Source organism: Alexandromys fortis, unplaced genomic scaffold (genome assembly GCF_014885135.2).
Source record: "Alexandromys fortis isolate MF-2015 unplaced genomic scaffold, M_Fortis_MF-2015_v1.1 scaffold_270, whole genome shotgun sequence".
NCBI lineage: Eukaryota > Metazoa > Chordata > Mammalia > Rodentia > Cricetidae > Alexandromys > Alexandromys fortis.
The window spans coordinates 816,694-830,596 of record NW_026068186.1 but is presented as its reverse complement, the minus strand read 5'-3'; positions in this window follow the sequence as shown (position 1 = coordinate 830,596).

Sequence of the window (13,903 nt, the reverse complement as noted above, 5' to 3'; positions counted from 1 at the left end):
GCAGGCACTCACTGCTCTTGGTTGGAAGCCTTAGTGTAGGAGCAGAAAACTGTTCCTGAGCAAAGGACCTTGCCAAGAATGCAGGCTTGGGGGGGGGGGTCGTGTATAAGAAGACAGCCCTGCAGAAGGAGCTGGGGGAGGGGGGTTGTGCTCTCTTCCGGGACTATTGCCCCTGGATAGCACACACTCACCTGTCCAGATGGAACTCTTCAGCACCTAAACAGGGCCGCCTGGTAGCCCAGTGATCCAGGGACAGAAGGAAGGACGGGGCAGGCAGTGCAGGATCCAGGAGAGCACAGGAGCCCCTGGAGCCCAGGCTGAGGGTGCCGGGCTCTCTTGCTGGGGACCTTGAGGCTCACTGCTCTGGGTCTCTAACAAATTTCTTTAACTAATACAGTTAGACCATTGATGTGCAAAGTAATCGTTAAGATAACTGGATTCAGATGTATTTTTCTTTTTTTTTTTTTTTTTTTTTTTTTTTTTTTTTTTTTTTTGCTTTTGGTGTCCTACATTTGCTTCATTTTAATTTTCTCTTTTCTACAGTTAGTGATGTTACTTACTCTACATGGTCCTATTATTTCCTTTATTCCTCCCTCAACATAACAGTTACATTATTTTTATTATATTTTATGGTAGATCTAGCATCCATGGTAAACATGTACATTTAATCCAAGTGTATTTTCAATAGGTACTTTACTTGCTATAGAGGTTCTTTTTAATAAAAATCTATTTTGTTCTCTGCTGATTTCACCTTGTAATTTTGCTGTCATTTCACATAGAAATAACAATCTTTTAACACACTCATTCATATAGACATGATACTTATAGTCATACACAGCCCATGCATATGCACAGCCACACATACATACCACATTCCATAAAGAGAGAACATAGTACATAAGGGCAGGAATCCTACAAGCAAACCCATACTGTACATTGCATATATACACACAAACATATACATGTACCACAAGCATATACTGCTTGCAAATATACATAATAAATACAACATATGCACATACTACACACAGCAATAAATATATATAACACTCCTACATACACGTAAACCACAAAATATACACTATGCACATTAATCAGTGGACCTATGGGGAAGCAGAAAATTTCAGACAGCATCACATAGGCATGTCTATTTTGGAAGACAGTGTTGCTATGAGGGGGAGCATATGGAAACTGATTAAAATATGAATACAGAGCTTTCATGAATGTGTCACTCTCATGAGATAGACACAGTGAGGCTTGATGACCCTTTCATCCATGTTAGGAAGCAATGAGATGCCCTTGATATATGAACAGGTATCCTCATCGTGTGACAAAACTGCTGAGGTCTGAGTCTGATTCAGCGCCCAACCTCTAGAACTGTGAGATGCATTTTTCTGTCAATTGTGGTAGTTTGTTAGCAGCAGCGTGGATTATCAGAAAAGGGCACACATAGTTTTTTTTTTAAAATTTAGTTTAATTTCTTTATTGTTCTTTCATGTAATACATCTGGACTGCTCCCCTCGCTCCATCCTCCACAGTTTTCTCACCTCACTTCCCCTATCCCCTAGATCCACTACTCCTCCATTTCCTTTCAGAAAAGAGCACAGCAGCCAGTGACACCAAACTTGACACAATATGATGCACTAAAACTAGACATATACCATCCTTTTAATGCTGGACAAGTCAACTGTGTTAGAGCCAAAAGGTCTCAAAAGCAGGCAAAATAGTCAGAGACACCCTACTCCCATTGTTGGGAGTCAACAAAAACCCCAAGCTAGACAACCACAGCATGCATGCAGAGGACTTCTGCAGACCCACACAGGCTCCATGGCTGCAGCTTCCGTCTCTGAGCCCTGTGAGTTCTGCTTAGTTGATTCTGTGGACTGTATTCTCCTGGTGTCCTTTACAGCTCTGGCTTCTATAGTCTTTACTCCAATTTTAGGGCAGTAGTTCTCAACCTGAGGGTTACGACCCCTTTGGGAGTTAAACAACCTTTTCACAGGAGTTGAATATTGTAATATTACGTTACAGTTTACAACAGTAGCAAATTTACCGTCATGAAGTGGCAATGGGGATAATCTTATGGTAGGGGTCACCACAAAATGAGGAACTTTATTAAAGGGTTGCAGCATTAGAAAGATTAAGAAGCATTGTTTAGGGAGTATATCCACACTGCTGGAAACTTGCAGCCTTCAAGCTTCTGATGAGTATGGGTGTTGCAACCTTACATTACATTTAAGGGTATTCTTGGTTATCACATTTCATCGTCTCCATTGTTCTTTTTCTCTCTTTGTTTAACTTCAGTCTTTCTAATTATACATGTCATGGATTAGATAGTGGTTGTGCAACCGTTTGATAGCATATTCTGTTTCCCGCCTATTTTGCCCCTTTACTATTAAGAATTTGACTAGATCACAGCTTCTTTTCTCTGCTCTTTACAGTGAGTGGGTTTGCTCATCAGATGTGCTCTTCACTTGTCATGGAGTGTTTTAGCCTCTGACATTTGTCTCTGCTTACACTGACACTTGTTCTTTCATGGTAATGAAATTAGACTATTAGATCCCTTAGCCTGTTGACTGTATTTGTATTAAATTCCCACCTTAATGATTCCAAAGTCTCTATCGTGTCTGCTTTCAATGTTAATTTTCTCAGATTGTGCATTTAAGTCTTGGTGTGCTTATAATTCTGATGGTGAGAGATGGGATGTAGATAAAAGCTGCTACTGAGAGCCTTCAATAAGCTTGCAAGATGTGGAAAAGACTCTAATTCTCCAAGAAGACTCAATCCTTAGCCTTTGGCCTAGACTGTAAACCTCAGGAGTGTTTCTTAGCCACACCCCATGTGTGACAGGTGGGGCTCTGTGGCCAGGGGTTGAGTGGATCCCAGCTGGCACTCGGCTGTTTGGGACTCTTAGATCTGGTATTTTCTATCTATCTGCTCAGCTTGATTCTTACAGTTTCACAGAAGGTGAAATCTGATTAATGATTTCTCCTAATGGCATGTCCCATTAAGGAGCATGCTCTGACCCTTCTAATAGCAGGATCATTAGAGGATTTTCCAATGGTACTTAGTTTAAAAGTCNTCGTTCCCTGAAATATGTGAGTGTGACTTTTCCTGAGTGTTTGTTTTCTTTTTATTTTCTTTATGTGGTGGGGGAATACATAGGCTAATGAAAAGTCTGTATTATTTTTAAAAACATTGCTAATTTAATTCTTTGTAAATAATTTCATAGATGAGTGATCTATATCCTTTTCACTCCCTCTTCCCCTCCCAACTCTTACTAATTGCTCCTATAAACTGAGAATTTCATTAAGTGCATGTAATGAGTTTTGACTGTCTACCATCCCCTCTTCTCCATTTCCTCTCATAGACCCCATGCTGCTTTTCCAAAGTGTAATGGTTATCCTATTTGTATGTTGGAAAATTGTTAAGTTACTGGTCACAGGGAGAATGCTAGGGATATTGTCAGAAGTAAGAGTGGGAAACCAAAAGCCAGTCTTCTGTGGACAAATTCGCATGTGGTGTAGGAGATTTTTCGTTCTATGTGTTGCTTTCATTGGTCAAATAAAGAAACTGTCTTGGCCTTTTGATAGGGCATAAAATTAGGTAGGCAGAGTAGACAGAACAGGATGCTGGGAAGAAGGGAGTATGGCAGATGCCATGATTCTCCTGCCTGAGACTGATGCTCGTTAGGATTTTCCCAGTAAGCCACAACCTCGTGGTGCTACACAGATTACTAGATATGGGTTAAAGCAAGATGTGAGAGTTAGCCAAGAAGAGGCTACATATAATGGGCCAGGCAGTGTTTTGATTAATATAGTTTTCTGTGTGGTTATTTTGGGGGATAAGTTAGATGGGCGGTGGGACATGGAGTATCTTTTCTGGTAAGCCACAACCTCATGGTGACAGACAGATTATTAAAAATGGGTTAAATCAAGATGTGAGAGTCAGTCAATAAGAGACTAGAACTAACGGGCCAGGTAGTGTTTAATTAATACAATTTCCATATGATTATTTTGGGTGTAAGCTATCCGGGCAGCAGGATGCAGCCCTTTCCTCATATTACATACGTGGGCTTTGCTCAGAACAATATTGTTCTCTAAAGATCTGGGAGAACAACACACCCCTGTGAGAATCCCCCAGATGTGTGACAGCTATAATAACATAGCATATAGGACATAAATCCAGAAAGTTGAAGCACATGTCTTGGAGAGTGATCTGAATATACTTTGAGTCTTTATTATATGTCATACTGCTCAACATTCTAGAGAGAGGAGAAGTTTTCATTTGAAATATAAGCATTAAAAATTTTAAATTTCATGATGAAAATTACCTTCCTAAGCTTTTGGTTTGTTGAATATTTTGAATCTCATGATAATATAGCTTTTCAGAGCTGTGGTTGTGTAATACAAATCAGTGTTCACTCTGGTTAGTAAGGGTGATCTTGGAAGGTCACTTAATGACTCTATGTCTCAGTGTCCACATGTGCAGTTTAAAGGTAGGTACACACTATTGTAATGACATTGTGGAGTGGTGTGGCACACATCACACACTGGAGACTGGGCGCCTCATCAGGGACTGTTGTCAAAGCAGAGTTCTGAATAAAATCAGCTCAGTTTTGGCAGTCTTCACCCTTTTTGAATCCAAATCCCATCCTTCCTTCCAGAGTAGCTCTTACACCTAACATCAGGACAAGGGAAATGCTCAAATGTCAATTACTAGGATTCCTACAGAGAGTTCTCTACTGTTCACACATCAAAAGCCAGTGATCGATGTTCCTGCTTCAACATGTTCTACACACCCAGTTGTTGATCAACACAAAACATACTTCCTCTTTGTGTGTATGAGAGAGATTTTTGTGTTGTTATGTTTTGATCTTCTTGATTTTGTTTTTTCTTCCTTCTTTGTTTGCTGTGATAAAGCATAATTGTTTATATCCTAGTTTGAGATGGGATGGAAAATGGACAGCTGTGCAGGTAGCTGCCATCTCTTCATCTGTGTTGAGGCTGACCTGGAAAAGCAGGAAAGGCCAACCAAAGGTGAAGGATTTAGCTTGAACCCACATTCTCTTATTTCAGTGACTCCATGTTTCAAAGACAAAACAAAGAAAAGAAGAAGAAATGAGCAATTGAAGTGTTTTTATAATAAAAATATTTTGAATATATTAACTATCTCAGTAGTCAAAGACTTTTTTATAGTGTAGTTAATATTATGTATATTTAGTAATGAAGAAATGAGACTTGGCCTATGTACATTATAAAGCCATCACTTCAGACAGCTTCATTCTACTGCTTCTCCTGTAAGGAGAGGAACCTTGCAGGCAAATTTCATATCTGTCATACATGGGTCACAGAATTGTTATTTTGGAGACTTAAGAGCATGCTCCAGCAAAGATTATATTTGTAATAGTGGTAGGGTGCAACATTTAGAGGCCACAGCTAGAATAGATATGTAATGGATTGAGGAATGGCAAGGAACATAAGGATCTGATGAAGTTCTCCCAAGAGCCACTGAAAGAACATGAAGTCTGCTGCAGCAAATCCGAGGTGCAAGGATAGAGACAAGAAGTGTGTGGAGATGTAAAAAGGAATAGTGGGTAGAGTGTGACCACACAGTGCATGTGTGGTCTGCAAAATTGCTTCTGGCTGAATCCTACCACCTGTCCTTGAAAATCGGTTTACATTTCAGACATCCTTGTCACCTCCACTGGTTCCCTGCTTCCTGCTTCCCTCATGAAATTGTCATAGCCTTTTTCCTTGCCTCTTACCTGAATGTGCACTCATATTCTTTCTCACATAGCTGCATGGGTTACTCCTCTCTAATGTGACAGCACACTGCTCCTTTAATGGAACATTCCAGTGCTTTTCCCTTCCTTTCACACAGATGTCAGTGTCACTCTTAAACTGTCCAAACTGCTGTGGTTCTGCATGCCTAATGAAATTTGCATGCCTAATAAAGTTTCATTTATGTTCCCTGATTCAGTTCTGTCTCTGTCTGGCCTGAGTCCATCCTACAGAACTGACATTCCTGCTTCAGGTCCTTTCATGTGGGGTTTAATGTGTCCAGGGTTACACTTCAAAGCTACTTAAGTGACTGTTCCTTCATATCCAGTGAGTGCACTGGGTCCTCAACTGAGACGTTTCAATGGTTTGATTCAATATTCAATCCTGTCTGCCTTTTCTACTTTAGCTTCCATCTTAGTTTCTGAAGCATCTTGAGATGTTTAAATAGCCACAGACATTAAATAATGAGAGCATGGCAAAGATCTTCATTACAAGCAATGTGCACATATTAAACCCAAGATGGCTGCAGTACCACTGGGGTGTATGATATTTGATGCCAGTGTCATAAGCGTGATCATTAATGTAAATGGTGTTACACAGCCCATGATCACATTTCATTTGCTTTTCTGATTTGGTTTATGGCACACTGGAACATAAACAGCATAGAAACAGGTTTATGTTTCTTTTTTAAAAAGAGATAAATACAGGAAATAACTTAAGAAATATTTTCATACAAGTGAAAGCCTATTTGTTTTATGCTTTAAAAGCTTCCCTATAACTTTGAAAAAATCATGAATCAGATTTTAAGAAACTTTTTCACAGAATAACTTCTGTAATTATATTGTACTCACATAAAAATCTATGTATGTCATACCTACAAGGCTGAAGATTATGAAAGTAGTCCATTGGTTTTCATAGCATTTTAAATAACACAGGTAGCATTTTATTTAATTGATGACGACTCTTTTTCTTTAGACTTATGTAATTTATAAATATGATGAATCAAAAATATTTCAGTCTGAAAATAAATGACTATTAGTATAGCTGTATAAAAAAGATCTTCAACTGGCCATCCCCAGGTGTCTGATCTGCTGTGAGCAGGTTTAAAACTGAATACAGCTGAGGGACGGATGCTATGGGCTCTGCTGAACCATTGAAGCCCCAAGTGGACTGTGGAAGAGCTGTGTGCAAAAGGAAAAGTCCTGTCTTCTGCTAGCAGTTTAAAAAGAAAGTCCAATCCCTAATTTTACCATCAGTCAATGGAAACATATAAAGAGATTTTTCCCTGAACAAAGAAAACTAATGAGCAAATCATTACATTTGTTGCTTTTCATGGGATTTTAAAACAGAAAGAAGATGGGTAGGATGGTGACCTACTGCTTTTGCTTTTATATCATAGGGATATTGTTGTTTTCTTCCTTGCTTTCTTTGTTTGTTTTTCAGGCAGTGTTTCCTTGGGCAGCCTTGGAAACTAAAACTAGCTCTGTAGACCAGGCTAACGTTGAACTCACATAGATGTGCCTTCCTCTGCCTCTCAAGTGCTGGGTTTAAAGGAAAGCACCGCCCCCAGGCAATAATTGCTGTTTAAAAATATTTTATTTTTAATTATGTATATATGAATTGTTCTCTGGGTGTTTGTGCACATGGGTGTTGTGCCCATTAAGGGTAGAAGAACACATCAGATTCCTCTGAAACTGTAGCTGGGATGCTAGGAACTGAACTTGGGTTTTTTGCAGGATCTGAAAGCCCTCTTAACCAAAGAGGTCACATATACAAGCACAGTGTAATGTACCCTAATGTTGCCCTGGGCAGATGCTGTGTGCAGCTGTATATAAGGTTTTCTAAAGGCATTTGGAGTACTTTTAATGGGAAGCTCATTATCTTCCTAAACATGATTCCCACAGAAGGCTCTGCCTACCCGTCTTATAGGATGCAACTACAGAGAATTGACACCCTAAATATCAAAGTTTAACAGAAGCTGTCTTAAAAACCCTTGAGGTTCCTCACAAATGGTGAGGTGTTCATGTCTTGACTTCTCAAGTTCCCCCCCAGGGAATCAACTCCCTACCACTCACAGTATTAAAAGGATTGAAAAGGTAATCTTTTCTCGCCATCTCACCAGCTTCCTAAAGGAGCTGCTTATTTTTGAAACCTTGCCTCTGGCGTAGCTCCAGGAAAGACTAGCTGAGACATCTAATGCGCAGACTTCTGTGTACCATGTTCTGCTTTTCAATGACTCAGATAAGTCTCTGATTAGTTACTTATGACAGCTTTTGATCTACAGTTTCTTCTATCCCAAACAGTTTCCATAGTGTTTCTGTTCTCTTCACATACTATAGAATAATCAAGCTTCATGTTTCTTCTTCCTAGGTGTGCATTTCTGTGTCTTTTAAGTTCTACAAAAGTGTAAATTGCTCTGGGAAAGCTAAACAGAAATGGGACCCTTTATTATGGCCAATAACAATAGGAAGATAATTAAGATCATCTTTGTGAAGCACCAGATAAGCTGGTAGAAAAGCACTACAGGCCTGGAGCACTCCAACCACTCTCAGGCAAAATATCGTTTGCATTTGCTTATTTTATTTCTTGTTATAATTGGTCATCATCATTAGCTGCTGTTGCCCACATTTAAGCTCCTCCTTTACCTAAAAGACCAAAAATTGTTTACTTAAGTATATACTTCACAAATAATTCTAAAAGAATCTACTTTGGTTTTAAACTAACATTTATGCATTATGATATGACTACAAGCCTGTGGGGGGCACGGAGAGGAATCTGGTGACTTGAAAGAATTGGCCTGATCAGCTCATAGGGACTGGAGTTACTAGGAGAAACTATGGCTTTGTTGGAAGAAGTGTGTTACTGAGAGTGAGAACTGAGGTCTCAGAAGCTCAATCCCTATCCTATCTGGTGTGGCTTAGAGTCTCTTCCTGATGCCTGTGGATCCAGGTGTAGAACTTTCTCATTTTTCTCCAGCACCATGTCTACCTATATGTCACCATGCTTCCAATCATGACTATAATGAACTAAACCTCTGAACTGTACATCAACCCTAATTGTACGTTTCCCTTGTAAGAGTTTCTGTGGTCATGGTGTCTCGTCATAGCAGTAAAACCCAACTAAGACGCAGGTGAGCCGAAAATTTGCCTACATTTCAAAGATCGTGAGAAAAATTCTTAGTTGTAATCTTCCTAGGTAAATGTTCCTTAAGAGAGAAAAAAAATCTAAACTTTAGTCGACGTGAGTAGAATATTAAGAACATTATCCCAATTTATATTAAAAAATTTCAAGGGAGTGGTTCCCATTTTCTTATTTTGTGGTAGAAAATAGTGTCAGCATTGGAAGAACAGTCCTCTGCCCTTTGACCTTCTGACCTATGACACCTATAAGCCAGATTGTTCGGCAAGATGGGTTTCACAGACATGCTTTTTCTGATTTATAAATACTCCTGGTCATTCTTCCTTGTCCTGTGAAAAGTTCATTTTAAGTGGGTTACTCATCCTATGACAGGATGTGATTGTAAATTCCTCCTTGAAGGCCTATCTCCAAGTACAGACACATGTGTTACTGGGACTTCAACTTTTGAGTCTACGGGAAAGATAATTCAGTCCATAGCACATACTTCTGATCTAATAAGAAATTAACAATATAGCAATGATATTAAAGTTGACGTTTCCAACAGAAATGAGTGAGAGCATGGGTATTTAACTTTTGGGGGAATACAGTGTCATTCCTAATGTAGACATACAACTCACTTTTTATTAATAAATCACAGTTATAAAATGCAGTCTGGCCAGTGCAGTGTCTTTGCATGGTAAGTTTTGCTTTGGCTCCTCAAGTTGGGATCACATTTTATGATGTAAACTTCTAAGAACTGGTGTGGGCTTCCCCTCTGTATGCTGTGAATATGTTTTATTACCACTGGTTAATAAAAAAAGCTTCTGTTGGGGCAGAATATAACTAGGCAGGAAAACTAAACTGGATGTAGTGAGAAAGATGGCAGAGTCAGTGTTAGAGTTAGAGAAGCCGTGAAGCTACCAAAGGAGAACACCGGACCTTACATGTAGATCACAGCTTCATGGTGATACACAGATTAATAGAAGTGGGTTTGAAAAACCCTCGAAGAGGACCATCCCTCGGGGGGAGACTCCCCCGAAGCCAAGGAACAGGCCGAGACCACACGGATGCAAATAGCAAGAGGTTTATTAGACACAGATACCTGAGGGCGGCAAAGTCTTTCGGAGGACTTGTGCACCTGCAGACTGGGAGGAGGTCTTTTTATAGGAAAGAGGGCAGCAAAAGCAAGTTTACAGAAGCAGAAGCGTGGTTATTGCTTGGTCCGAATGAGGCGGGGGCATGAATGGTTTTTCCTCTCCCAGCATAGATGTCTGGCAACAGATACCCTGTTCTTATCTTATAGATATCTTGTTTTGCAGCCATCCTGTCCTATCTTATAGATATCCTGTTTTCCTAAGCAAATGGGATGTTCTCATGAGAGCAGGTTAGCTGCTGGTCCTGAGAATCTTTCAAGCAAACAGGACGTTCTCCCGGGAGCATGCTAGCTGCGGGTTTTGAGGAGGGGGTCTGTAGGGTCTTTCAGGTTGATTTAAGATATAAATGCTAGGTAGGAATATGTTTGAGTCATTGCCAAACAGTTCTATACTTAATACAGTTTCTGTGTAGTTATTTGGGTCTGGGCCACCAGGAAACGAATACACAGTCTCCATTTACAAACGAGAATGAGTTTCAAAAACAAAACAAAACAAAAAACAAACAAACAAACAAAAACAAAAGCAAAAAACAAAACATCCAGCTGAATAATGTTAGAGTCTAGTCTGAAAATGCAATGTAGGCAGATCCACTCAGCTCGATGAAGTCATACCAATAGTGGGAATAGTGACAATTGCTGATAATACTATAATCACAGAGTAAATTCAATTAAAAATGCTACTGATAATACACATATTTAGGACTGGATTGGGGAAGAAACAAAATTGAAAATGGAAATTTTCTAGTGGAACTTAAACTTTCATATTTTTCTTACCATTTTGAAATATCCAATATGGCACATTTTCTGTATACTGTATAGTTCCTCCCTAGGACAGAGTATTAAGAGATCTCTGAGAGCAGAATGAGAAGAAACTCCACATTCACTTCTTCAGAGCATTTGATGAGTTTAAGAGAAGCAGACACTAGCCATGCCCATACTTCAGGGTGTAAATGTTGCTGATGCAGGGCATTCAGTGACCATGGCTGGTCACGAACAGAACCTCTCAGTCATTCTCCTTGACTGACGACCTCACAAGGCTGATCAGCAGAGCCATCCCAGCCACGGTGACGGTAGGAAGCCCAGACTGAGGTGAGAATGGTGGAAGATGGCCAGGGAAGCTTGTCTGAGGCTGTCAGACAGAGGTTTAGCAGAGTCCCTTGGTAAAAGATCTCAATGATGCTTGTGAGGAGACTACTTTCCCTTGTGAGAATGGAGAGGATATCTTTCTGTCACATTAGAAAAAATGTTTTGTATTAAAACCATGTGGCAGAGAAAAGACATGAGAGGCAGGACAGATCATAACCAACACAAAAAACAACAAACAAGATGTTTGTTATTAATGGAATCAATTCTATGGATGAGGGAAAATGGACAGTATGTTTCTTACTTCACCACATTCTTCACATTAAAGGACAGAGTAAAACATTTTAACTTTCATCTGATTCATTTAATCACTGCAGGGAGACAATCAAGATGAATTATTGAAACTCTATCAAGTGACATAGTCTTGAATTATGAACAAACTCATTGTGATCTATGTAATCATTGACATGTGAGTTACCATCTTCATTTCCCAGTCTTCTCTTCAATATCATGAAAATAAAAAAAAATACATCTCATAAAAAGAATATGACAATTGGGTTGATGCATGTGGAATTCCGTGACTGGACTGAGCTTGTGAACAGTGTTCAGCATGAAATACAGCGATGATAGCAGGTGATGCTGAATCAGAACGTTTATTATTTATTTGTTAAATATTATTTCCTCTACCATGGGTATGCTTTCATTCTTTGTTTTAAACATTTCTTTCAAAAACCTCAAAGACCATAACAGATTCAAACAGGAAGGCTGCCTTGGCCCAAGTGGACATGTCCTGTCTACCTGTTCTCTATGCCTACTGCTTTAGACACTCCAAATGAATCAACATGTCCTCTTCCAAAGGTAGAAATATAATGGTTTTTGGTTTTTTTATTTTTATTTTTGCCAAATTTTCACTCTTTTTCTAGGAAACTTTTTTTTTGTTGTTATTTTTTTGTTTTTTGTCTCTTGTAAGGGTTTTGAGTGAGCTTGAAAAAGAGACGTGGGCACCCACAGCTCTTGAGAGTGGCTATCAAACACAAATCTGGTACCATCTTTCACTGAAGGTCTCTGTGCCGTCTCCTCACACCCTCTGCTTCTATGGCTGACTCAGTGTGGATGTGATTTTAAAGGATCTATGGGCATTTGTTACACTCTTTGGAAGTGCTTGCAAGCTTTCAAAGTAAACCTCAAAGAGAACCTTGCAATTTACAATGGAAGGAATATAGCAGTTATGAAATATCAATAGAATAATTTTATGGTTGGGGTCACTACAACGTGAGGAGCTATATTAAAGTATTGCAGTATTAGGATAGTTGAGAACGACTGAGCTAGAGGCTAACCAATGTCTGGTGTACCTTGTCAGTGCTGTTAGAGGTACTGAAATGATGGCTTGGTTCTCTTCCCAAGACACAAGTTTACCATGTTAGAGGTTGTCTAAAGGACCCAGCCCCTATGACTCCAGCTCCAGAAAACTGGACTTCTCTTCTACCTTCTGGGCACAGTGCATTCACTTTACCAGTGCTCATAAAGACGCATGCTCACATACATATGTAATAGTTAATTGTTAAAGAAATACTTTTTCTGGGAAAGAATAACTCTTGATTAGTGAGCCCACTCACTAGAGACACCTTATTTCATAATACTTCAGAATTTAAATTGTAAATGATTGTTAAATTCCATAGAACTAGAATTACAGGGTTTTGTGAGCTTCTCTATGAGTGCTGAGACGCAAACTCCTGTACTACTGTACTCTACATAAGCAGTTAGTGTTCATAATTGAGATGCTTCCACTGCAGCCCATTTTCTCTAACCATATTAGACATAATTAACTTTGCTCCTTACCAATCTTTACTTATAGAAATATACATATACATATATAGTATGTGTGCCTGTGTTTCCTGCCTTCAATTGCATCCCCCCTCCTGCCAAGTAAAGTATTTTGTATGACCAGTAAAATAATGTTGACTTTTATAGTTACAGGTACCAATGTTTTCAAAAACTCGTTGAAATCAGTAACATAAATCATTAGTCCTGTGGATTGCAATAACCATGAGGTCAAGCTAAAATCGTGCATCTTACAAAGCTTTGACTGTGTATTACTCTCATGACAACTGAGTGAGGCGGGAACTGACTGCTTTGATTCTACTAATTAGGAAAATAGAACTTGGGAACTCTATAATTTGACAGATATCGCTTTTGTGGCTGGATGACCATGTATAAACATCTGGGCACCACCTGCCACTCTTACAGCATGCTGGCATCCTCACATCCATTCAGTATAAAATATAATTTGTGATGATTTTCATTCTTGAAATCGGAATGAAGAATGCTGAAGTTCATTGCAGTATGTAACCTGATCTTCATGCCTCTTCTCCAAGAGATTCCATATTAGGTACTATAGATTTTATACCCCATTAATCTTCCGTGATGTGGTTGCATAGACAGCTCTGACGTAGTGGCTATAACCTTTTCTACTATCTAGAAATAGTCAATGATCCAGATTCCAGTTATGCTGATGTGATAAGCAACTGGAAACCTATTTCTTTTTTTTTTAATTTTTTTTTTATTGAGAATAGGAAAAAAAAGTTTCCGCCTCCTCCCAGCCTCCCATTTTCCTCCCCCTCCCCCCACTCTTCTCCCCCTCCTCCCACTCCTCTCCCCTCTCCCCACTCTTCTCCCCCTTCCCCCACTCCTCTCCCCCTCCCTCTCCAATCCAAAGAGCAGTCATGGTTCCCTGCCCTGTGGAAAGTCCAAGGACCTCCCCCCTCCG